Source organism: Papio anubis, chromosome 10, assembly GCF_008728515.1.
Source record: "Papio anubis isolate 15944 chromosome 10, Panubis1.0, whole genome shotgun sequence".
Lineage (NCBI taxonomy): Eukaryota > Metazoa > Chordata > Mammalia > Primates > Cercopithecidae > Papio > Papio anubis.
Window position 1 is genome coordinate 100828392 of NC_044985.1, and position 23906 is coordinate 100852297.

Genomic DNA, 23906 nt, shown 5'->3' on the forward strand with positions numbered 1-23906 from the left:
GAAGGATGTTGAGAGTGCTTCGTGTATTTTTGTGTGTGTGTGTGTGTGATGGAATCTCACTCTATCACCCAGATTGGAGTGCAGTGGCGCGATCTCAGCTCACTGCAACCTCCACCTCCCAGGTTCAAACGATTCTCCTGCCTCAGCTTCTGGAGTAGCTGGGACTACAGGAGTGTGCCATCACGCCCAGCTAATTTTTGTATTTTTAGTAGAGATGGGGTTTCAACATGTTGCTCAGGAAGGTCTCGATTTCTTGACCTTGTGATCTGGCTGCCTCAGCCTCCTAAAGTGCTGGGATTGCAGGCGTAAGCAACCACACGCAGCCTGCTCTGTGTATTTTTAATCAATAGCAATACATACCATATTTAGGAGGGACTATAAGGAAGTTGTGCTAGAAACACTTGGTTATTTTATAGAACTTTGCCAGTAAGTGCAAAAATATGCCTAGCCCACAACCTCTCTCCCCTAGAGAATACCTCCTGTGTGTAGAATGAAGAGAGTAGGTGTTCTTACCATCCATTAGCATTTCAACCTGGCTATCTTCTTCCTAGAATTCCACTGCTCCCAATTGTCCAGGTCTTCCCAATAAAACCAATTCAATTGTGTACCAACTCAGTGACAAAACCTTTATGTAGTTCTTCTATTATTTTGTGGGATTTTCAAAGAGGGTTGCTCTTTGATACGGTTTGACTCTGTGTCCCCACCCAAATCTCATCTCTAATTGTAATCCCTATGTGTCAGGGGAGTGGCCTGGTGGGAGGTGATTGAATCATGGGGGCAGACTGTTCTTGTGATAGTGAGTGAGTACTCATGAGATCTGGTTGTTTGAAAGTCTGTGACACTTCCCCCTTTGCTCTGTCTCTCTCTTTCTCTCCTGCCACCATGTAAGATGTGCCTTGCTTCCCCTTCACCTTCCATGATTGTAAGTTTCCTGAGGCCTCCCCAGCCATGTGGAACTGTGTCGATTAAACCCCTTCCTTATAAAGTATCCAGTCTCAGCTAGTTATTTATAGCAGTATGAAAATAGACTAACACACTCTTAAAAGTAAATGTTATTACCCTCCTTTTACAGATTAAGAAACTAAATATTACATCAAGGAATTAGTTTATAGCACTGGATGATCTGGCCTCAAATCTCCAGTGTGATCAGTATCAAGCTTTTCTCATTGTATCAACAGGGTTTTCCTAACAAATCGTAAGACACAAGTAGTTTCTCTAACTTAATCCATTATACCCATAATTCACTTGCCTCCAGGGAAAAAAATTAGATGAAACAGACTATACTGGTCTTATGTAAAAAGATAGCTCCATTCTTTTAGCCCTATTCTAAAAGTTAGACCATGTGCTGATAGATAGCTAACCTCCATTCAGTGCTTTACTATGTGTCAGGCATTTGTTCCAAACTCATTTTACATGGATTATCCCATTTAATCTTCACACTAAAGTATAATACTATTATTACCCCATTTTAAAGATGAGAAAACTGAGGCATAGTGAGATTAAGGAATTTATCCAGTTTCTACTGCAAGTAGAGTGTCTAGCATTGTAATCTGGGCATTTGCCCTGAAGCTTTGCCCTTAACCACTCCACCATGTGCTATAAGGTGGGGCTGACTTCATGGGGGCTCACTCAGCCAGTGGAGTATGCTCATATCAACAGATATGTGAACTACCTGGTTTATTTGTTTGTGAGACAATTATCTATTTGCTGACCTGAATCACAGCAATAATAGTTATAGCTCCCACTTACTGCATGCCTACTTGGTAGCATGCACCTGGACAGAAGGTTTTCATTTTTATGACAAACCTGTAAAAAATGGCTTCTTAGCCTGGTTTTTTGGATGAAGAGTTTGATTCTCCATCCAAAGTCATATGATAAAGAAGTGGTGAAACAGGAATTCCAACCCAAGTTTGTTTTGTTTTGTTTCTGAAATCCATAGACTGGAATAGAATCTCAAATTATATGACATTTGTCCATGCTTATTTTTTAGTTTCCAAGGTGATGGATTATTTAAAAACAAAATGATTTTGAATGTAAAACAAGCTTAATTCAATTTACTTATAAACAATTAGCACTGACTCTTGTATACATTTAAGCTATGAGACACTCCAATATTAATTTGATCCACACTTTTTTTTTCTATAATCTATTCCTCCCAAATATTCTATACTATCTGCATGTCTGCCTTAGATAAGGGTCTAGCCCTTTCCCATGCATCTCTCAGGATGGCACCTTTCCTCTGGGCCAGATGCCATGGGGCTCTCAGTGATGCCCACTGAATAATGCTAATAGGAGGACATCATCACAGAAGGAAGCCCTTGAAATTCCAAAGATAGGGCCCACAGACCAGGGTACTTTGAATAAGTCGGTCATCCTTTTCCAAGGTTATACCTTTTCCCCCTAAAACGATAATTCCAGACACTGTTCTCAAAGCAAACAGATCTTTTATAATAGAGGCATTTTCAGATAATTTTTTTCTATTTATTTGTTAAGCACATTTTAAAATGCTGCTTGCCAATAAAGGGTTTACCATAGAACTCAGAATTCCAAGTCTCTCTCCCAAGCTTCTGGGAGCATTCCTCCATTTTTTTTTATTTTTACTTTTTGAGATGGAGTCTCGCCCTTGCCCAGGTTGGACTGCAGTGGAGCGATCTCGGCTCACTGCAACCTTTGCCTCCTGGGTTCAAGAGATTCTCCCACCTCAGCCTCCTGAGTAGCTGGAATTACAGGTGCATGCCACCATGCCCGGCTAATTTCTGTATTTTTAGTAGAGATGGGGTTTCACTATGTAGGCTAGACTGGTCTAGAACCCCTGACCTCAAGTGATCCACTTGCCTTGGCCTCCCAAAGTGCTGGGATTACAGGCTTGAGCTGCCCCGCCTGGTTGCATTCCTCTATTTATTGTTAATACCCTAAGACTCCCCAGCTGACCACCAAATGTGGGCAGGTGGAGGGACTGACCTCGGGGGCACAAGTCTCAGGTTGGCAAACACATTTTCTCCTGATCCTTTTTTCAGTATGATGACGTATTCCACAAGACTCTCAATGAACCTTCTGATATCATGTATCTAAACATTTACATAAGAGTCAAAAGCTCCTTGTCTTCAGGATTCCAAAGTTCTCAGCACAAAGGTCCAGGAAGTGTCTGAGTTCTTTGGTGTCTGACTCAGTATGGATGTTCGGGTCCCTCTTAGACTTGAGATAGAACCAGAAAGACATGAAGAGACAATGACAGAGGTAGAGAAAGTACCAACCCTTCCCAGGCTGCCAGCTGACTTGACTGTGGGAATCAATAAAAAGTATTTAGTGACTAAAATAGAATTTGAACCCAGTTCAGATCTCTAAGCTCACATGTTTTAGGCAACGCCATACAGCCTCTTCATCATTCCCTGGCCTCTTTCACCCTATCCCTTTTTCTCCCCCTTCCTCTTTCTCTCCTTTATTTCTCCTTAATCTTCTTGTTTCTCTTTCTTATATCTTCTCCTCAATAAGTAAATAATCCACAACCTCACAGGTAAATTAAAGTTGCCATTTGCACCTCTATTAGCTCCCAGGTATGGTTCCAGGATACTGGGAAGATTAGGTAGTGAGAAAGATTCAGATGATACTAATTTCCTGCAAATGGAATATTCATGGCAGGCACAGTCTGGCCGATTGCTCACAGCCTGGCAAGTACAATTAGCCTCGATTGTACCTGGTCTTCGAGAATGTGGTGGCATGTTTGTTGGCATCACATACTCCCTCTCATCTCCTGAATGGCTGACCAGTGCTGGCTTCAAGTTAGATTAGAGTTCGAGCTTTGTAACATAAGTCCCCTTCTGTCTGATCAATGGAATGAGGGAATAGGTACTTGCCCAAGAGTTATGGGACCTGGCATTTAACGTGAGAACATGCATCTTCAGAATCACTGGGGAGACTTCAGAATTCCTGAAAGCACTATTCTTGCAAGGCTTGAATGCACCTTCTCCACTCCACCATGTCCTCTCCCAACCCTACTGGCATGATATCAAGCCTGGGTGGAGAGTTCGCTTGCAACTTTGTCAGATACCCATTGAGCCACTCTTTGAATTTCTGACAATGAACAAATATGTGGATGGCCAACCCCATCCAACCTGACCCAACTGAACCCAATCACATGTTTTCTATTTTGAAATAAACAGGGAGGGTCTCAGGAATTTTAAATGAGTCCTCTTTATCGTTCTCTATCTTCCTTTTCTTCCACTAATTATTACTGAATTGATCTGCCAGTAATTATTACTAAATTGAATTTCAGGGGCAGTGCCCTATCTGGCCCAATACCCTAAGTCCAGTAATAGCCTGGAATGTTGCTGAACTGTTACTGTCCTTAAAGGGTGAAGCCACAATGATACTTTTTATAACTGCTATTTGGTCTTTTTAAGCCCAGCACTTAGAAGGATTCACTTGTAGAGACCTCTTCATTTCTTTCAATTCTACAACTTAGTGCCTGAAATGCACATATTGGTCTCTGTGAATCTCTACATTAAGAATCTGATTTGCAGCACTGGAAACCTCACTAGTCTTAGCTCTGGGCTGAATCCCATGAAGCCACGCCATGCCTAGGGCTTTCATGCTGTAGTCCGTACCTCTGAAGAAAAGCGAGAGAAACGTCTTTCCCCCACCTTCCCCCAGAGTGTGTGTCTGTTCTCATCAGATTCTTGGCAGGGTTACCAATTCTCTTCTAAGCAACTTGGATTCACAACAGAATGATGCCTTTTCAATGCCAATCTAAACAAATGCCATCAACTCTTGTCCCAGGGAGTATTCAAAAACAGAAGAGTCCTTTGTGACTCTGATTGGCTTTGTGACTTCCTTGGGGCTGGTGTTGGTCTCAGGCTTGTGTCTCCCAGTCATCCAAAATGTGGGTGGGCCATGTCCCACCGTAACTGTGGTTGTGAACGCAGAGGATTCACTCAACTTTCATCATGCAACAATAATCAAATGCAGTTTTATGGTTCACAGAGGGCTCCACCATCATGATTTCATTTGATCCTCATAACAACCCCGGGAGCTCAGAGAGAGACTAAGGAACTTGTCTGATATCACATACCCAGGAGCTGACTGCACGGCATCTGATGCCAACTTCTATACCATCTGACCTCCTGGTGATACTAGAGTAAATAAAACTTAACTAGGCGAGTAAATATTTTGTACAAAGTCATCTGCTAAAAATGTGGATGGCATTTTACGTTATTTGTTGGTTTGGGTTATCGTGTACTATGCCTCTTCTTATTTTGCAGATAACTGAAAGCTAAGAGCATTGTCTTATTTATTTATTTATTTATTTAGGCAGAGTCTCACTCTCTCACCCAGACTGGAGTGCAGTGGCGCGATCTCAGCTCACTGCAACCTCCACCTACCGGGTTCAAGGATTCTCCTGTCTCAGCCTCTCAAGTAGCTGGGATTATAGGCACCCACCACCACACCCGGCTAATTTTTCTATTTTTAGTAGAGACAGGATTTTGCCATGTTGGCCATGCTGGTCTTGAACTCCTGACCTCAGGTGATCCACCCGCCTCAGCCTCTCAAAGTGCTGGGATAACAGCACTTTGTAATCCCAGGTGTGAGCCACCGCACCCGGCCCGTTGTCTGTCTTCATAAGCAGAAGGATGTGACACAGAGTAGGAGAAGAACACGAAGACAAAGTTGAGGGGAGTTGCTTATCTCATGCTTCTTGCTGCTCTGCCTGAAGCAAAATGCTTTATGGATACTTCATTTATGATTTAAAATAGTAGCTCACATTGTGTGCTTACTGTGTGCCAGGAACTGTGCTAATTCTTTGTATTATGCCCATAAAACATGCTTCTGAAGCGTTGGGGGGCGGGGGTGTTTGCACTTGCGTTCCCTCTGTCTGGAATGCCTCCCCATGCCTACCTTCATGACCCACTTTCCTTTACTTTCCTCATCTCTGTTCGGGTGTCACATTTTCAGTTATTCTCTCCTGACCACTCAGTATAAAGTAGCTCACACCTCTATGTTACCACACTCCCTCTTACCTGCTCTATTTGTCTTTATGGCCCTGCTCACCATTATAGTGTACATGGATTTCTTAATCTGTGCTTTATCTTCCCCCTCCTCGGAATATAAACTCCTTGATAGCAAGGATGATATTTTCCCCTGCTCTTTTCTTGGTACCAAGAAGAGTGCCTGGCACGTAGTAGCTGTTCAACAAATATTTGCTGTGTGAATTATCTCATTTTATAGATAAGGAATCTCAAGTTCTAAGGGAGTAAATCATTGACTTCAGGGGACACAACAGGCAAGAGGTGGAACAGAGCCATGAACTAAGGCAGTCCCAGATCCTGCCTAACCCTTCACTCTCTTCCTCATTCAGTGAATCCTAAAGCACTTGGGCTGTTTGAACAGTGCCCTTATTCATACCCTGCCCAGTCAGGGCCTCCCAGAACCAGGTAAAAAGATCTGGCCCCCTCTGCCATCCTCCCACTGGTGCCCTTCCCCTCCCACCCACTGCAACCCCCATCTAGGGAGAGGAAACTCTCTTTTCACCTAAATTCCCCCTCTGTCTAGTTCATCCAAGTCATCTCCCTTCCCACCACACTGTTTACACTTGTGGGTCTGTGTTGATGCATATCACAGCCCCCTTAGTCATTGTTTAGCCATTATACTTTGCAGGGGTAATTTTCCATCCCACTGTTTATATTTTTGCTTCTCCTTCATGTGCTCCTCCTCCCATTTCTTAAGGGCAAAGGAAGACATGTTCAGTCATACAAGCAAAAATACAGTTATAATTAAGATGGGAACATTTTGCCAAAAGGAGGATTTAGTTGTGATTTGTTGAATGCCATCCTGAGTGCATTAGTTAAGAGCAAATTCAAGCTCTTTCACGCGACTTCCTGAATAGTACAGTCCTCTGAGCCTGCTGTCTCTATAGTCTTCGTGTCAGTTTTGTGGGATCAGGATTGTGCATGAAGGATACATGTTTTGCAAGGCCTGGTTGCTGAAAAAGCTTGAAAGGAAACTTCAGGGACTATCTAGGAAGATCTCCCATGATCTGTTCTCTGATTTTGTGTCCTCTTTCGTGGTTAGCCATTGCTCTTGGTACAGTGTGGGACTTAGTACTCTGTGCCTCAAGGTGAGAACGCACTTCCAGCCCAGCTTCAGTTTAATGTTCACTATGAGAGTCTCGAGTAACATCCCACGCTCTGCCTGGGATTCACTGCCTTTCCCATGTCCTGGCATTGGACATGCAAACTGGATAGAGTGACTGCCTTTTCTCCTAGTAATTAGAAGAAAAGGTGTCCTGTATCAGGGCTAGGTAAAGGGGAATTTGGATATGAACTTGGATATGAATTTGGATTGAACTTGAGATACCCCATGGTGTCTTTTCTTGCAGTCCTAGCCTCCAATGCCTTTAGAATTTGCATTCTGTTTGGTGGGATGGAGACGCTGGCAGTGGAGACAGGGTGAGAGGAGCATGCATGGGTCCTGAGCCTGTCTGTCTTCAGCAGCATCTCGTGCTCTGTGCTCTGCTGTGTGCCTCAGGGGCTGCCCATTTTCAGGTTGCATTTATTAGCTTCCTGGATGCTCTGGCTTCCAGTAGGATTCAGCCTGTGGGAGGCACTGGATGGAGATGGGAGGGAGGGAGAGAGGACAAGAGAAGTCATGTTATTTCTCCTTTGCCTTCCCAGCCTGGGAGGTTTCTCCAGCCTGGGAGGCTGCCTCTCTTCTTGGATTCCAGACCCCACTAGACAGGTGTGCTGTGGCTCCAGGTTCTGTCTAGTGATGCTGGCCCCTGGTTCACCTGACTCCAACTCCTCCTTCTCCATGCAGCTGGGTCCTGCTGCTACCTCCCTCTGCTGTGCCTTGCTGTCCCCTGCCAGGCCTCTCAGCTCCTCCATCCCCTGGGTAACCAACTCGCTGTACTGAAATCCTTCTGTTTTGGAAACTCATATGTGATTTTCATTCTTCTTGGTTGGACACTGACTGATATTGAGGGATTTGTCTTAGAAGTAAAGCTGTGTGAGCATTTTTTCTGGGTAAGTTCTCATTTTCCCTTAATCATTAGAAGACATGGCACAGTAAACACGAGCTCATCAGCAGAAGGCTACATAGTTGTATACATGTATGTGCTTTTTTTCACACCAGAGTTTGATGAAACCAAATACCCAAAGGTCTTTTAAAAGTAAAGATGTTTTAAGAGTAAAAAAAAATTAAGAAAAAAGAAAACCAAAAAGAAGTAAAGATGGCTAGGTCTTTTGTTTGCTCTCCTTCTTTGGCAATCAGTCTGTCTCGCTCTGTGAGTTGACTCTGCTGCAGACTTTTCTTTTACCTCCAGCCTTTGGCTCATAGGGTTTGAGGCCAGGGGTGGGGAGAGAGAGTTCAGCCCAGCAGGCAGCAAACCCTATGTGCAAACATGATGTGTGAACATTGTGTGCTTGGGGGAACTGGGATTATTCAGCTGAGAAGACACGAAATCTCCTCCCCTTATTTGGGCTTTGGGATCTGACTTCATTGGAAGCTGAAATGTAAGAGAAAGGAGAAAAGGGGAAGGAGTGGGACAAAGGAGAGGGGAGTGGGAGATCAGACTGGGCACATTCTCCCTCACAGAGGGAAGCGATTTCTTTGTTGGGAAAGCAGTTCCGTTTGGAGACCCGGATGCCTTGTTTACGCTCAGGTGTGAAGTTGGCTTAGGAAGTGAGTTTAGCTTGCCTCTGTGCTTTTACAAATGTGTTGGCTGCTCAGCAAATTTAGTACAGAAATATTTTAGGTAAGCAGAAGAGAAAATTATATTTTAAAAGTTGTTTTAACAGAAGGTCAGAGTATGGAATCAAGAATAAAAAAAAAAAAAGAAATTCTGCGTTCTAGGCTTTAAAAGACAGAGAGTCACACACACTAATTTAGACCAGCTGGGGTGATCTCACAGGGACCCCATGGGCCAAAGCTGCCGTTCCTCCATGGAGAGCACATTTCCCCTAGAAATGTGTACTCAGGTGCAGCTGAAGGGTCTGAGGTCATGGCTGCAGCCCTGGCCAAGGTCCTCCCAGGCTGCAGCCTCTGCTTCCTCTAGCGTCCATTGGTCTAGAGCCATCCTTCAGAGACCAGAGCCAGATCACGAGCGAGCCAAACGTGCATGAGGACAGCATGAATTATCCTTGGAGACCAGGGGGCCCTGTTCATCCAGACATTGTCTTTCTTTTTAAAGAAGCTAAATGCCTTTTTTTTCCCTCTTTCTTCTTGCATGACCTCTGGGAGCTTGGGCAGTAAATTTCTCTGGGACAGGTTGTGAGGAACCTCTTCAAAGAAGCAGAGATGAGACAAACTGTTTCTCAGTTCACTCTCTACCACTGCTGCCCTCCCAATGCTCGGTGATTCATCCAGAAGCCAGGGTGTTGTGCTTCATGAAAGGTCCACTACCCCTAATGTGGGACCGATACAATAAAAGGCCAGGGCAGAGAGAAGAAATAAAAGGAAAAGGGGTGTCTAGAGGGGGGTACATGATAGACTCCTGTGCCTGGAAGAGACTAGGAAAGTTATACTGACTGGTTCATTGCATTTGCTCAAACAGTATTCATCTTCTTGAGTTTACCAGGTGACTGGAAGAGCTGGGTTCAAGTTCTTTGGTTCACTATTATATGTCTAGCTGAGCACAACGCCTGGGACATAGAGGGGAGGTCTGGGGCTTCACCATGATTCCTAAAATAGAACAAAGCATTTGTTATTTGCCAAAGGTTCACAAAGCCTGAAAAAATACGTGTTGTCTCTGGTGGAAAAGTAAGGGAATATCTCTTAAGCACCTACTACGCTCTGACTCCTGGGATTTCACCTTCAGGGCTTTTAGAAAGGTGGATAATCAGGGTCATCTTTTTTGGCGGGGGCCACAGCGACCACTGAAGAGGTAAAGAATCCTGTAGGTCTAAAAGGATCAGAGAGAGGCTTAAAACTACCTTTGCAAACCTAAATATGGCAGTCAGTTTAAATTAGCAAAGCTGGAACTGTGGCAGAATGAATAGCCCACGTCTGAGCGAGAGGGAAGGAAAGGGTTTACTGTGTGATGGGAAATGGTTCCAAAGTAGGAGCAGGGGGCTAGTGTGGTCATGCCTCCTGATATTTCAAGAAAATGCAAAACGTTGATATTTATGTGAAATATCGTGATTTTATAGGTTGGTGATCAATGAAAAAACTAACAAATACAGTTAACAAACATGTTTTAATGCTTGCAGACAGGACCCTTCCTGCCGATGTTTGGACTTTTCCTTTAATGGAATTTGGGCTACCCTGTAACAGCCCACCCTAAGCTAAACTTCTTTTCTGCCTTTCTTTTATATTGTTTTTCATGGAATGTAGAGGGATTTTTCTGGAATTTTTGGAACGGGGAAATTAGTGACAATGGTGGTGCTGAGATTCCTGTTTATTTCTTGGCTTTTCCCCAACTCCCTGAGGGAACTCACTTCTTTTGGATCTTCCACAACATCTGTCACATAGTTGGGCAGAGAGGGCCCACACTTGGTACATGTTGATGAAATAAATGTGACTTCCTCTAAGTCGAGCTGAATGGAGAACTGAAATATTAGGGTGGGTGAAAGTTACCTAAATTGTTTGCTGCCAAACTTTGCCGTGTTCTTTGTCTCCAGTTCTGTGAGGTGTGCGTTACATACCTATTGCTATATAACACATTACCCCCAAAACATATCGGTTTAAAGTAACAAACATTTATTATTGCCTACATCTGTGGGTCAAGAATTCAAGTGCCTCTTAGCTGCTACTCTCATGAGGCCGTAAAGGAAATATCAGTGGGTGCTGCAGTCTCATCTGAAGGATCCACTCCAAATTCACTCACGTGGTTATTGGCAAGATTCAGTTCCTCACCCACTATTGGACTGAGGGCCTCAGTTCTTCACTGATTGTTGACCGGAGCTCTCCTTCCATTCTTTGTCATAGGGCTTCTCCATACGGCAGCTCTTAACATGGGATCTGGTTTCCATTAGAGCAAACAATCAAAGAAAAGCAGTGCAAGACAGAAGCTGCAGTGTTTTGGTAACCTAATCTCAGGAGTGACCCCCTGTCACTGCCTCTATGTCATATTCTAGTCATTAAAGGAGACCATCTCACACTCACGGGGAGAGACTACACAAGTCATAGTGCTGCCATGGCAACAGAACCATTCGGATGATGCCTTGAGCCTTCCTTCTTCATATTTCTTAGACTTATTTTCTGACCTAGAGGAGCCACAAGGCCTTGGGACTTGTCATCCCATCCAATCCCAAGAAATGACAGGAATGAAGGAATTTTTAAAAATTCAACTCATTTCAATACAAAAAAATGAGAGAAGTGAGTGCATCTGAGAACTGAAATTCTGGTAGGTTTCTGGGGAGACACCAGATGGGCCATGTTCATGAGTAGGAAACATAGATTCTGAGTCAACTGGGCATGAAAGTTTTTCTCCTGGTGTCCCGATCTTGGTCCTATAGTGACCAAGTATCCAAGAAGGGGAAAACACAATGTTCTTACAGTGGTTTCTCTGTTGTATTAATAACTCAGGCATCAGCCAGTGGAATGGGCAAAGCTAAGTGAAGGTCTGAACTCTAGACAGATTCTCCGTTGGCTAAACTCAGTAGACATGAATAAGGAATAAGGCCAGGAATCAGCATCCAGAGATATTAATTTATGAATCTGAGGTTATTCCAAAAAGCAAGAGAACAGGAACACCATTGGCTGAGACGGACGCCAGTACCAAACCCCAGAGAGTCATTTCAGGCAGAAAGGAAACCTTAATAACCAGAGGTTCAAGGGATAGGCACACAGTAAGTCCAAATAGGCAGAAAGAAGACATCAGGGATAATCTAGCAGAGACTGCATTCAAGGTCAAGGGCAGGGCATCCCAGCTGCTGATGAGACTGGGCTCCAAGGAAGTCTCCCTGGAGAGACTGAAAAATAATCCTGGGCCTTAATCACTGAGGACTGAAACACAACATAGGAGAAAACTAGGGCTTAAGACAGGCTTGGTCAAGAAATAGGCAAGAACCTGATTATTGGGGAACAAGAGATCCACAGTCAGGCTGGACCAGTAGCAAGACGGCAAGAGGAGACAAAAAGTTGACCACTGCCAGAAACCAAGATTGGTCTCTGAGTCTGGCATGGGGCTGAGACTACTTGTTGAGATCAGGCAGTCTCACTTGCCAGGGGTAGAGTCATGCTGGAAGTGGAGCCAGGGCAGACATTGAACCCTGGCTACCCTGTGACCAATTGCACTCCATACCCTCTGATACCTCATGGGAAAAATCAGACAAGTGCTGTTCTGAAAGGCAATTAGGTTTCATGATTTCCTCCCCCGTCCGGACATCAGCATGAAATTGGGGGCTTGGCTTCCAAGCCCATGTTCTTCTCCTTTGTGAAGGGCAGGGTGAGACAAAGGACACCACAGGCCAGAGCAACCCACTGCTTCCAGACAGGCTCTGGAAGAGAAGTGAGGACGCGGGTGACCCGCATGGCTTTCTCTGCCTCTTCAACAACTACTCTCCCAGCCTGGGAAGGTTCTTCCACATTTCTGCCCAGCCACATTCTCTACAGGACTCAAACATTTAGCTTTACTTTAGACTTTTCCAGGAATCTTCCCAAATCTCCTTTCCTCATCCCCCCTCCTCACCACCCACAGCCCCGCTCCTCCACTCCCACGTACAACATCCGGCTTTTACTCACGCTTGTTTCTAATTATGCATACTAATTTATTTTCTTTCCTTTTTTCCCGACCTGCCTATATTTTCCTGCTCATCCTGTGTCCTCCACTACCAAAAAATGGAATATTCCCACTGGACAGGGTCAAGGTTTTTCCTTCCCCAGTACCTAAAGCTGAACTCAGCCCACAGTGACTTCTCTAATAGCAGAGTGTAAGGGACTCCCTGGTTGAAAAGCAGGAAAAACCTCAAAGTGCCTTTCAGGGTCTCTTCGATGAGCTTGATTTGTGTTAAATTTGAGGGCTCAGAAGTTTCTGTCGATTTGCAGCACTTACTACTCCTACTCCTCCCAACATTTGTGCTTTATCGAAACAACTAAATTAGGAGCAGCTTGAGGGGAGGGGTCAGAACACAGACGTTTTCTATATTGCCTGTTGAAACTAGCAGAGTACAGGCACCCGCTAAGTGCAAAAGAAGTCCTTGCTGACCCAAATGGAATTTTCCTGAAGTGAATGCTTTGTGTCTATTTTTAGAACTAGACTTTCCTGATAAAACAATCAGGAGATTTGGCTGAATTTCCCACTATTTAACTGGCTATGTTAAACAACCTTTAAGAACATAATGACCTTTAAAATATCTATTCCTGAAGTAAGGTTTGGTCATGTGTCCTTCCTGGGTGGGGGAGGATTTGGGGGGACAGTTTGACTCTGGTTATCTACAAAGTTGAGTTATGAGACCAGCCCTTTTAAACTTTACCTCTTGCAAATTGATCCTATAATAAATTGATAGGACGAAAAACACCAAAGCAACCAGGGAAATCTCACGAAGGCAAGAACACCACCACCCAAGTCCTCAAAATCTTTCCTGAGATTCACTAGGGGTTGATGCCAGTGATCTGATACCGGGGCACAGCCTAGAAGGTCTTGTTGTCTCTGAATGCCCATGTCTCCAGCTTACAGCTCACAGGCCAGCTTTGTTTTTGAACAGATTGTGTTGGGGAAGGGGAGGCTGCCGAGACAGAGCTGAGAGTCACCAGCCATGCCATCCCTGGCTTCTGTCATCTGAATGCCTTACTCTTTCATGTAAGCAAGACAGGAGGTCCTGCTGTTTGAGTTGGCTTTGCCCTGCTCCGTGATTTCAGTTCCTTGTCTCTCCAGTGTGTGGCCTCATTTCCGTCCTCTGAGCACTATTGTTTTTCTGACTTGAACAGTCATCCAGAAAACCTCAGTAATAAGGCCTTTGTATCATTATTTATTTTGCTAATTATATATGTCTTTCCCATCCCCAGTGCTTGAAGACATCAAATTGCAGTTGAAGTAACGGCAGAGGGAAAAGCAAGGGCAGCAACAACAAACCACTTCACTCTTCTGGGTGGAAACATGCAATTGTACCAAGGGGGATAAGGAAAAAACTGCTCATGTTTGCAGAAAGAAGTTGGAAAAAGGGCATGAAAGCAGGCGGGCTACTTTAGCATCTGATGCCAGGGATATGAGAGAGTAGCCCTGTGTGTTCATTCAAAAAGTAAGGCTCTGAGGCCAGGACCAGAAAAGATCTTTAACCGTGGAGTCCCCAGTCACAGTGGCATGAAGCAGAATGATGCAGAGAGGCTAAGGGGGTGATTCAGTGGGTTCTTTACCTATAAAAATGATGAAAACCCCAATATCAGCTGGGCAAGTGGCCCTGTTCAGAGCTCCTGGACTCACCATGACTAAAACACTGTTACATTTTGTAGTTGATCTCATACTTAAGCAATTATATAGATTATCTTGGAGTGTTGAGCTTATTTTTCTCATTAGATGTTAATAAATGGAAACTGAGTCTACAATTTTCACATTGTTCTATTGTTCTTGCCTCCCAGCAAGCAATGGAGCAGCACCTTTACTTTTCTTTGAGAAACTATTCCTTTCCCATTCTCAGAGCTTATGAGGATCAAGTGAGGTCACATAATCCAGATCTGGCCAATCAGCCCATCTCATGCTATTGGCTATACTAATTGGTTTAGGGATAGTAAAGTACTCAAATTTGTTTATTGAACATTTAGCCCTGGAATTTTGGTGATGAGAGGTGTAGAAGGTAAACTCTTGATGATATCACTTGTGTACCTGGGTTCAGCCATGCCTGAACTTTTCAATTACTTGATCCAATGAATTTCCTTATTCATTTAAATGTTAGAGTTGAGTTTTGTCTCTTGTAACGGAAAGAGTGACATGTGTTTATATTAAGTGCAGGCCAGTAATATAGTCTAATTTTTTTTCCCTCAGGCTGGTTCTGCTTTTCTCAAATAGGACTGATCAGATAGTAAGTGCTCCATACCTGTAGGATACATAAAAGAGCAAATGAACAAGGAGCAGGAGATATGATGACTGACGGTTGGACTATAATTTTTTCTTGATTCCTCTGACTTTATTTTGGCTGTGATCTAGGAAGTGAAATCCAGGTCCTTCTAAACCCCAATTTAACTGTGGCTCCTGAGGGAGAGTTTCAGATCTCAAATGATCTTCTGTAAGTTTCAGGGAGGATGGGTGATCTTGTACATTCACTGTGAGAATTCCCTTGGAGTACTGGCTTCAGAATGTACAGTCACACAGGCAACTGGATTAGGGAGGGCCAATGGTTTTTTGTAAATGCTATTGAAGACATTGAGTGGAAGCAATTCTCACCAAAACTCTCTTTGCTATCATCTTTCAGGGGCTAAATTGACACTGGAACCAGTGATCCCTGAACTGGGAGAAATGGGTGGCCTCGGCTGTGATTTTTGGTTGTGCTGCACATTTCAAGATGACAATATTGTTTTAAATTAACCTGTTAGAGTGCACCTTTCTTAAAGAACATTACCTTGATGTCTGAGTAAGGGCAGTGCTGGAGGTCCCCAACTTATGGGACTGATCATGTTCCAAAGGTCATTTCTCAGTCCAGGTGTTTTCACGAGACAATGAATTCCAAGCTATTCTAAGGTTCAATATTGTACATGGTTCTTAGTTTACTAAGATAATGCATTGCTTCTCAGTGAAACCTTCTCTGGTTACCCTAATCAAAAGTAACTTTTCTTTCCTCTTATATGTCACACAATGTTAAACGAGTTGTTTTTCAAACACATTTTAAAATCTTATACTTAAGCAATTATATAGATTATCTTGGAGTGTTGAGCTTATTGCTCTCATTAGATGTTAATAAATGGAAACTGAGTCCACAATTTTCACATTGTTCTAGCTCTTTTTCATTCTGCCTCATTTTCTGTTATCTCCTGCCAGGTGTCTCTGCTAACTCATCTTGCCTGAGGCCCCCTGCCCCATGTCTTACTGGGCTGCTTGGCTTAGTTCTGAAGCCTAGCACCACCTTCCCTCAGTGGCTCTTAGGAATAATCCCTGATACAGAAGTTCTGGCTGGTCCACCTATTACTTTGAGTCAGGTCACAGGTTTCCCTCCAGCTAACTGATGGATGGACTGTCCTTGGCTCAGGGGTTCACTCTTGTTCAATCAGATACATTTTGGGGGCAGGGTCAGAAGGCATAAAATGCAGGCACTTGAAGAATAGGGAATCGAGATAGAGAGTTCCTAGAAGACAGAGCAGGGAGATAAAATGAAATATTCTAGTGAAGTATTAATATTTGTGGCAGGATATGGTCTTTTTTTTCTTTCTTTCTTTTCTTTTGAGATGGAGTCTTACTCTGTCGCCCAGGCTGGAGTGCACTGGCATAATCTTGGCTCACTGCAACCTCCGCCTGCTAGGTTCAATCGATTCTCATGCCTCAGCCTCCCTAGTAGCTGGTATTACAGATGCCCGCCACCACACCCTGCTAATTTTTGTATTTTTAGTAGAGACGGGGTTTCACCATATAGGCCAGGCTGGTCTTGAACTCCTGGCCTCAAGTGATCTGCCCACCTTGGATACGGTCTTAACTAGAAATGAAGAGATCTAAGTTCAAATTCAGCATTTGTCACATGTACCTTCTTTGGTCCCAAGGAAATCAAGTAATATCTTCAGTCTTCAGATCTTTTACATGAAGAATAAAGAGTATTGATCACCACATCTCTACACCTCCTTCCAGCTCTAAGACCTCCAGGACTCATCTAGAATGAAATTCATCCCCACACAGTGGCAGCAGAGTTGTGTTGTCATGGCGATGGCTTCTTTCGGTGAAGAGAAGTTGTCAGATACCTGGAGCAATGCCAGAGACATTATCCTTCCCTAGGAGAGCTCCTGATAAGCCACTGGCAGCTCCTCATTCACTTTTCCATCATTCACTCTTTTCTCCTTTCTTTTTCCTTAGAGGCATAAAAAAGGTGTAGATCATCCTGTTATCCATAATGAAGGAAGATTTGGGGATATTCCAGCCTAAATCCAGGTGTCCCCAGCTTCTTTACTCACTCTGGAGAAGTGTACTTTATCTACTCTTTTACACCATTTCTCCCATTTTGGCCATTACTGAAAGGAAGATCCTAGAAGCCAGGCCTCTTGGAAGAAGTTGGAGCTATAGCGTTGATAGGAAAATCTGACACCTAGAAAGGCAAGTCAGTTCTTCCCATGGAGTGACTTTGGGGACTGTAATGTAACAAAGCTCTTTTTCACTTGTGTAAAGTGATCTCCATTCCACTTTTTTCTTGCACTGATTCTAATTAAGTGGAAGCAATTGTTATCACCATCTTAGGATTATAGTTAAAATACCCCTCAAATTGTTTCCATTTGGAATGGGCCCTTGTCCCATTCTGCTCTTGCTGAAGGAAGTCTTCCTGGAGCCACAGGACTCAACAAACATTTCTCATTAAAAATTCTCTTCTTTAGGTAACAGTGGAATAGAAATCCTTATGTTCTACTGTCGGACCCGTATGAGAACAGCACACCTTTCAATTTATAAAAGCAGGCATTTTCCCTCCTTCTGGGAAAAATCTTTCTCTTGGTCACTTGAGTCTAGCATCAAAGTCACATAATGCTATTAAGCGGATGATCATAGCCTTGTTTTGCATTTGATTTAGGTCATATCTTCTTTTTCTGATCTTTCTTAAGGTGAAGGGACCATTTATTATGCTCACAAAAATTCTCAAGGCTGGAACTACAGTATGCTCTAGTTTCTAAGCCATACACATCCAGGTAGAGGGGTCTATTTAATTGCCAATGATCTCAGCCCTTTCTAACACTGTCCCTTAAGTTTCTTTGGCACTTCATGGCAAGCAACTGAGTCATGCATGAAAATTTCTCTTCTAGACAACCCATACCAACAGAGGGAGGATTTGGTTTACTGCAGATGCTGAGTGCTTCTGATGGCACACAATCCTTCTTGTCAGTATCCACCTGGCCTATAATGGTTTGTGTGGACAACACCTACTTCCTTCAAGGGTCCCTTGCCTGGTAAATGTATGCCTTCAGGAGCTTTCTGGGTAGAGGCAGTCAAAATCACAGGGGTATCTATGAATGGCATGGCCCATGGAAGGGTTCACACTGTCCTGATTTTTCCACCATAAGTGCTAAAATAAGGGAACAGGCTTCCAGGAAATAAGTCAGATGGGTTGTCTGACTAAGCATAGGGGCAGGGATTGGGGGTGAGGTGACAGAGAGCAGTCAGCATTGTCTCTGCTTCCGCTCCACCCTGCAGTTCTGAGCTGAATAGATAATGTTGTCTCTGGCACAGCAAAGTATATGAGTTGGGAGAATCTTAAAGATCAAGTCCACCTTCTCCTTGTACTTATATGGCTCTGAGAGCCAGATAGGGGAAGTGACCTTCCCAAAATGGGAATGTGGCAGAGTGTAGCTTACAGTTCATGTCCAACTTGGGTGTGAAATTCTATGAGACTGTGCTGCCCTCTGCCTCACAATGCTTGCTCCCAAGGGACAGGAGGTTCAGAGGTACAAAGCAGCTCCAGAAAGACTCTCAAGCTATTGACTCTTGGATGACAACAATTAATGTTCAACCTGGCTTTACCCCCAACATGCACTGCACAGATGCCTGCAGGCCAAGATGCCCACAGATGCCAAGACCAAGTTTGAGAGGCATTTTCGCAGCTCTCTCTATTGTTCTCCTTTCCTCTTCTCTGGTCATCCTTCCCAAGGGATAGGCCTATTCCAGTGCGGAGGAAAACAATTCTCGGTGGCAGGAGCATTGGAATTGTATGGGCAGGGTTCTAGGCCAACTTTGGCTCTTTCACAATTCTGCTAAGCATTAAACAGTATTTTCACCCTAATTTCACCTTCCCTTCCGTGCCTTGCCTGCTTTTGCTGGTGTGTATGGAGTTGATTTGATGAGATCTCATCTTTTTTTCTCCCTTATAACATGGGCCCTATCTTCAAGGAAATCCTTACGTAGCCTTTCTTTTCCAGACCTTGCCAAAGAGCAGTAGAAGAGAGGTTAGGAAATATAAGAGGAAACCTTAAAACAAACAAGGTAGAACTAGAAGGAATCTTAAATAATGCCTAACCCAACTCCATATTCCACTGATAGGAAACTGAGATCCTGAGACACCATCCAAATTCTGGTGTAAGCAGCAGAACTTAATACACCACTTTGAGCACAGAACCAAGTATTTTAGAGCTAAGAGAGGCTATTTGTTTCCAGCACAGGCTGAGATGAAGAGGCACTACCCACATGAGAAAGTTGGATTTTAAGTGACCATAGTCCCATTTTGGTAAATTCTAAAATGTCGCTCTCATTTTCTCTGATGTCATGTTGTCATTTTTCATACCACAAATGTGTTACAGTGAAAACCAGGTGTAGGTCAATGGATGGTACCAAGAAAAAGAAAAGTTATCATTCTTAGTGCTCTTTAGTTCGAAACTTTATTTCTTTATTTTGATGGAGGATTAGTGTGGGCCAAGCTAAGAGTTGCCTTATAAACCTGTTGTTCTCAGCAAATGAGTCAGCTGAGATAGAAACATTAGCTTCCTTGGCATATCAGCATCTCTCCCAAAGGAGGGTATTAGTTCATGGGCTGGCATTGCTATCACAAAGAAGGCTCTGGCAACACCTGATTGGCTTGGCCAAGCTTTTCCCAGTTGGCGTCTGGGCATCTTCCTAGCAGTGGGTCACTCACCCAGCAGTGATTTGGCCTCCTGTTGACATACATATGCCTAATTCAAAGCAGAAAGTCAATTTGTTATTTTGCCTAAAGAAATGTAACTACCAAACAGTCTAGTATTTCTGTCTTGGCATAACCAGGAAATTTTTACCAATAATTTATGATGTGGTCACCCTTGTTGTAGGCATTATGGAAGATGGAAAGATATACAAGGAATGGCGTCTTGCAAAAAAGGAACTGGACTTTTTTTTTTTTTTGTAGCAATGTGGAGAGTAAAAGCCCAGGGGTCAAATGGTAATTACAGGAGGAGATTCATTTAAAGAATGTCATAAGGAAATAGAAAATAAAGGAGACATTGCAGGAAACCATAAGGGGTTAGCTGATTCATGGAAAATGTGAGGTTACAGCTGGGTCTTTAAGAATAAGTAAACCATTGGTTACTATCGTTGTAGAGGTTAGGACAGAGAAAGGTGGAACAACAAGCAATCATCTGCCAGATAAGACCCTGGGCTGGGTGAATGCAAGGAGGGAGCGGACAATTTTGTTTTCCAACCCTGTGGAGCTGGAGCCTTATCTTAGGAGTCCAGTGGGTCTGGATGCCTGATCACCAACCAGTGTAATGTTAGAACAACAAGACTTCCCTAGGCAAATCAATGTGATGATTGATACAAACAACCATCACTGGGGCCTCCTCTATCTCCAATCTCTTCCTCAGTTTCCCAGTTCTTTCAGAACCTGACTGGGAAGTTCAGGGATCTATGCCTGCAGGCTGGCCTGGTGCAGATGGGTGATGAAAAGTCCTGCCTTGAGAGTAGAGTAGAGTGGTTTTGAGTGCTTCCCAACAGACTAAATTGAAGACACTCTAAAAAACCCCTGGTGGGGATAGATGGGGAGAAGAGGGTATCACTAATTCTTCATCTTTTCTTCTAGGGCCAGGGTCAGTGGCTCAAATAAACATGGTGCCCCACAGAGATGGCCTGTAGCCAAGTAGCTCTCAGTGGGTTGACTCAAAGTCACCTGGACAGGCCTGGCGGAAACGCAGGATGGCCCAGCCCTTTCCTAATAGGTTTTCCAGAGTTGATCCATCATTCTGCCCGGAAAAGGGGAGAACAAAAAATAGATCAGGAGCCCCTGTGACTGTGAATTGTGCTTCCCTGGAAATGCAAACAGGTGAAGGAGAAAATGACACAGCTAGGGTGGTAGGGGCACTGGCAGTCAACACGTTTCCAGGTTCAAATGAGAAGGGTGAGATGCTGGCACGGAGGAAACTGGCACTGGCTGTCTCCAGGCAGGACTTTCTGGGCACTGGGCAAGGCCATGGCTTTGGGAGCTGCCCCAGGCTGTTGGTCGTGCCAGTGCTTCATTCACCCTGTGAAATGTATTAATTAGTGAGTGGTTTTGGCTCAGAGAGAGTTGCCGTGGCTTCAGATGGATATAGCAGAAAAAAGGCAAATCCATCTACAGGCGCCTCTGAGAAATCTCAGCTCTTGTGAGCCTGAAAAGAGCTTCCACTAGAGAGAAGGCGAGACCCTGGCAAAGTTGGATGGAGAAAATTGAGACAGCCACGCCAATTAGTATGAGTCTATCAATCCAGTGCCACCGAATACAAGTCTAAGCCTAACAGAATCTGTGCTGCGAATAAGTAAGATTGTTGGAAACGAAACAAAAAAACTTTGCAAATGGTGCTTCTTTAAGCTTCTGCAGGTTCTCTTCTCTCACTCTCTTTTTGAAAATGGCTGCAAAAACTTTTTGGTCTGGTTTAGCCAGAGCACCTCCGAGCTGATAGACGCCTTCAAAACTGTGGTCTCCCTTTAATTGTCAGAGGGTAAGCTGAGATCCAGGGAGGTGAAAAGACTTTTCCTAAGCCCTGTGGCTGGCTACTGGCAGGATTGAGGGAAGGTAGAACAAGTCTCTTCATTCCCAATTCAGGTTTCTTTCTTCCATCCCACATCTGATGCAATAAACATTTCCAAATCTACCTGCGCAGCAGGGCTAAGAGCAGAGTGGTCTCCAGAATAAATGGAATAGCATCTCAAGGACTGCTGGTCTGAAGACGCACTCCAAACATCACAGCTGCTGCCAAGCGGGCAGACGCCTTACCCCCAGCCCCTCTCCTGGGTTCTTCCTGGGTCTTGTCGACACTTCTCACATCACTCTGCCTTAACTTTTTCTCCCCCTAGAAAGAGATAACTTGCCTTGCATTATGCCTACCTAACTCAGTCCAATTCACGCACATAAATCCTGCTGACAACCCTGGCAGAAGCTTTATGACTAGGGAGTAAAGATTGTGAGAAAGGCAGGGAATTAATTTATAAGGAAGGAAAAATGGGAGAGGAGAGAAACAAAGAGAAGAATGCAAAGCAATTAGTGTTAATTGATGCTTAATATATGCCAGGCCCAGTCATCCTAGCTATTTCATTTAATCTTTAAAATAATCCTTGCGTTGTCATCCATGCATTTTCAGTTGCAGTTGCATGATTTAAGAAAAGCACACAGCCAGAAAGTGGCAGAGAAAAAGTTATATCCTGAGTGACAGCTTTACCAACCCAGTGCTTTCCATTCTAACAAGTAGTAGAAAGAGGGAAAGACAGAAGATCCCTTGGTGATAGGAATAAGGTAGAGAGAGGCTGTGAAAGAGAGAAACGGGGCTTTGGGGGATCCTGGGTTCTGATGCTGACCTCTGTGTCATTTCTGTATCCATTGTATGAACGTTTATGGAAAGTCCACTACGAAGCAAATTGTTCTAGGCAGGGGGGTTTCAGCAGAGAGAGCAGATGGTGGGAGGAGTGTATCCATAGGATAGCCTGGGCTGTGGGAATAAGAGAACTGCAAGTCAGAGTGAGTGCTGCAAAGACAATATAAGACAGCGACAGGCCTCAGAGAGCCTGGGAAAAGGAATGAATGGGGTCACCTTAGGAAGTCCATTAGGAGGGGACTCCCTGAAGAGGTGACCTTTGATTCAAGACCTGAGTCACTGGAGTTACAGGACATGTGATGCTGCACATGGAGAATTTCTTGGAAATGGAGCAGCAATGTAGTCTGACCCTATTGTTGGGCCCATTAACTCGGGCAATGTCTTACCAAGGTGGAGAGTGGTGACAGGTCCTCCTGGGATGTGGGCCATGGCAGGGTGAGGGGACAATGTCTGTAAAGGATTTAAAAGGAGTCATCAATTCTAATGATGTCAATGATAAAATACTCCTCCATATGCAGCAGGCCATTTCCATGACCCAGCTCCTAAGGAGTGGGGAGAGTGCTATCTTCCTCTAGAGGCAGCTCCAGGAAGCATCAGCTGGTAAGCTGGGGATTCCTCTGAAACCTTCAAATCGGCAAATCATGTAGGAATCTCTGGCCACTTTCTTTTCTGTAAGAGAAGATTCACTCAAGGTCAGGGGGCCCTAAGGACCCCAGGGAATCACCCAAAAACTCCAGCCAGCCCCCAGAGGAAGACAATCCACAGAGCTGGCCCCATCCCTTCGGCCTGTGACTGAGGCCCATCTGCCCATGGTTCCTTGAAGTAATTGCTCTAAGAATTTCTCATTCACAAAAGGAAGTCTCTACTGTCCCTTTTTGGATGTCACGTAACTAATGCGTGTCAAAGGTCAGTTGCATCGGTTCTCTTAAATGGCAATTCAGCTATTGTCTGAGCAGACCAGAGGCATCCAGAGTGCAAGCTTTGCTCAAACCTAGGGACCTGGGAAAGGCTGGGAAAAGAGGAGCAAGTCGGACACCACAGGGGAGGGCCGTGGCTTCAGGAAATGTGGGGAACACCCTGAACTGTAAAAGCAGATGCGTCAGCAGACAAAGGGGGTCATTTCACTAAAGCCTCAGTGAGGCGGAGAAATTCCAGACTTTGCCCATCACCTACTGGCAGGCTCTCCCTCTCTCTGTCCCCTCCCCACCCTCTCCTCACCCTTGTCTTTCTCTGCCTCATTATCTCACGCTCTCTCTTTCTCTCCCACAGTTTCTCTCTCTCTCAATCTCGCTTTTTCTCATCCTGTTTCTCTTTCTTCTTTACTCTTTCTCCCTCTCCTTCACCTCTCCTGGCTTCATTCTCCACTCCCCTCCACCCACTCCCTTCCCTCTCACATTCTCGTTTGGGGATGGGGGGTGGCTGACAACTGGGGTTGGGGGTGAGGTCTGACAAACTGGATTTAAATTTCAGCTCCACAGCGTTCTCAGCTCTTGGTCTTGGAAACGTTCCCTGAACTTCAGTTTTTCTCATCTGAAAATGAAAAAAATAATACC

The 23906-nt window shown here is 44.3% G+C and overlaps 2 long non-coding RNA genes across 2 annotated transcripts in view; both read left to right on the forward strand.

Annotated features, from left to right (window-relative positions):
- The window catches only part of LOC110740987, a 403323-nt gene that overhangs the window by 230476 nt on the left and 148941 nt on the right, over window positions 1-23906 (forward strand). The gene's annotated exons all lie outside the window — the stretch shown is intronic.
- On the forward strand, window positions 5539-14479 carry LOC103876515. The gene is made up of 2 exons (XR_635783.4): window positions 5539-11335; window positions 13939-14479. It is a non-coding gene; the product is annotated as an uncharacterized LOC103876515 (long non-coding RNA).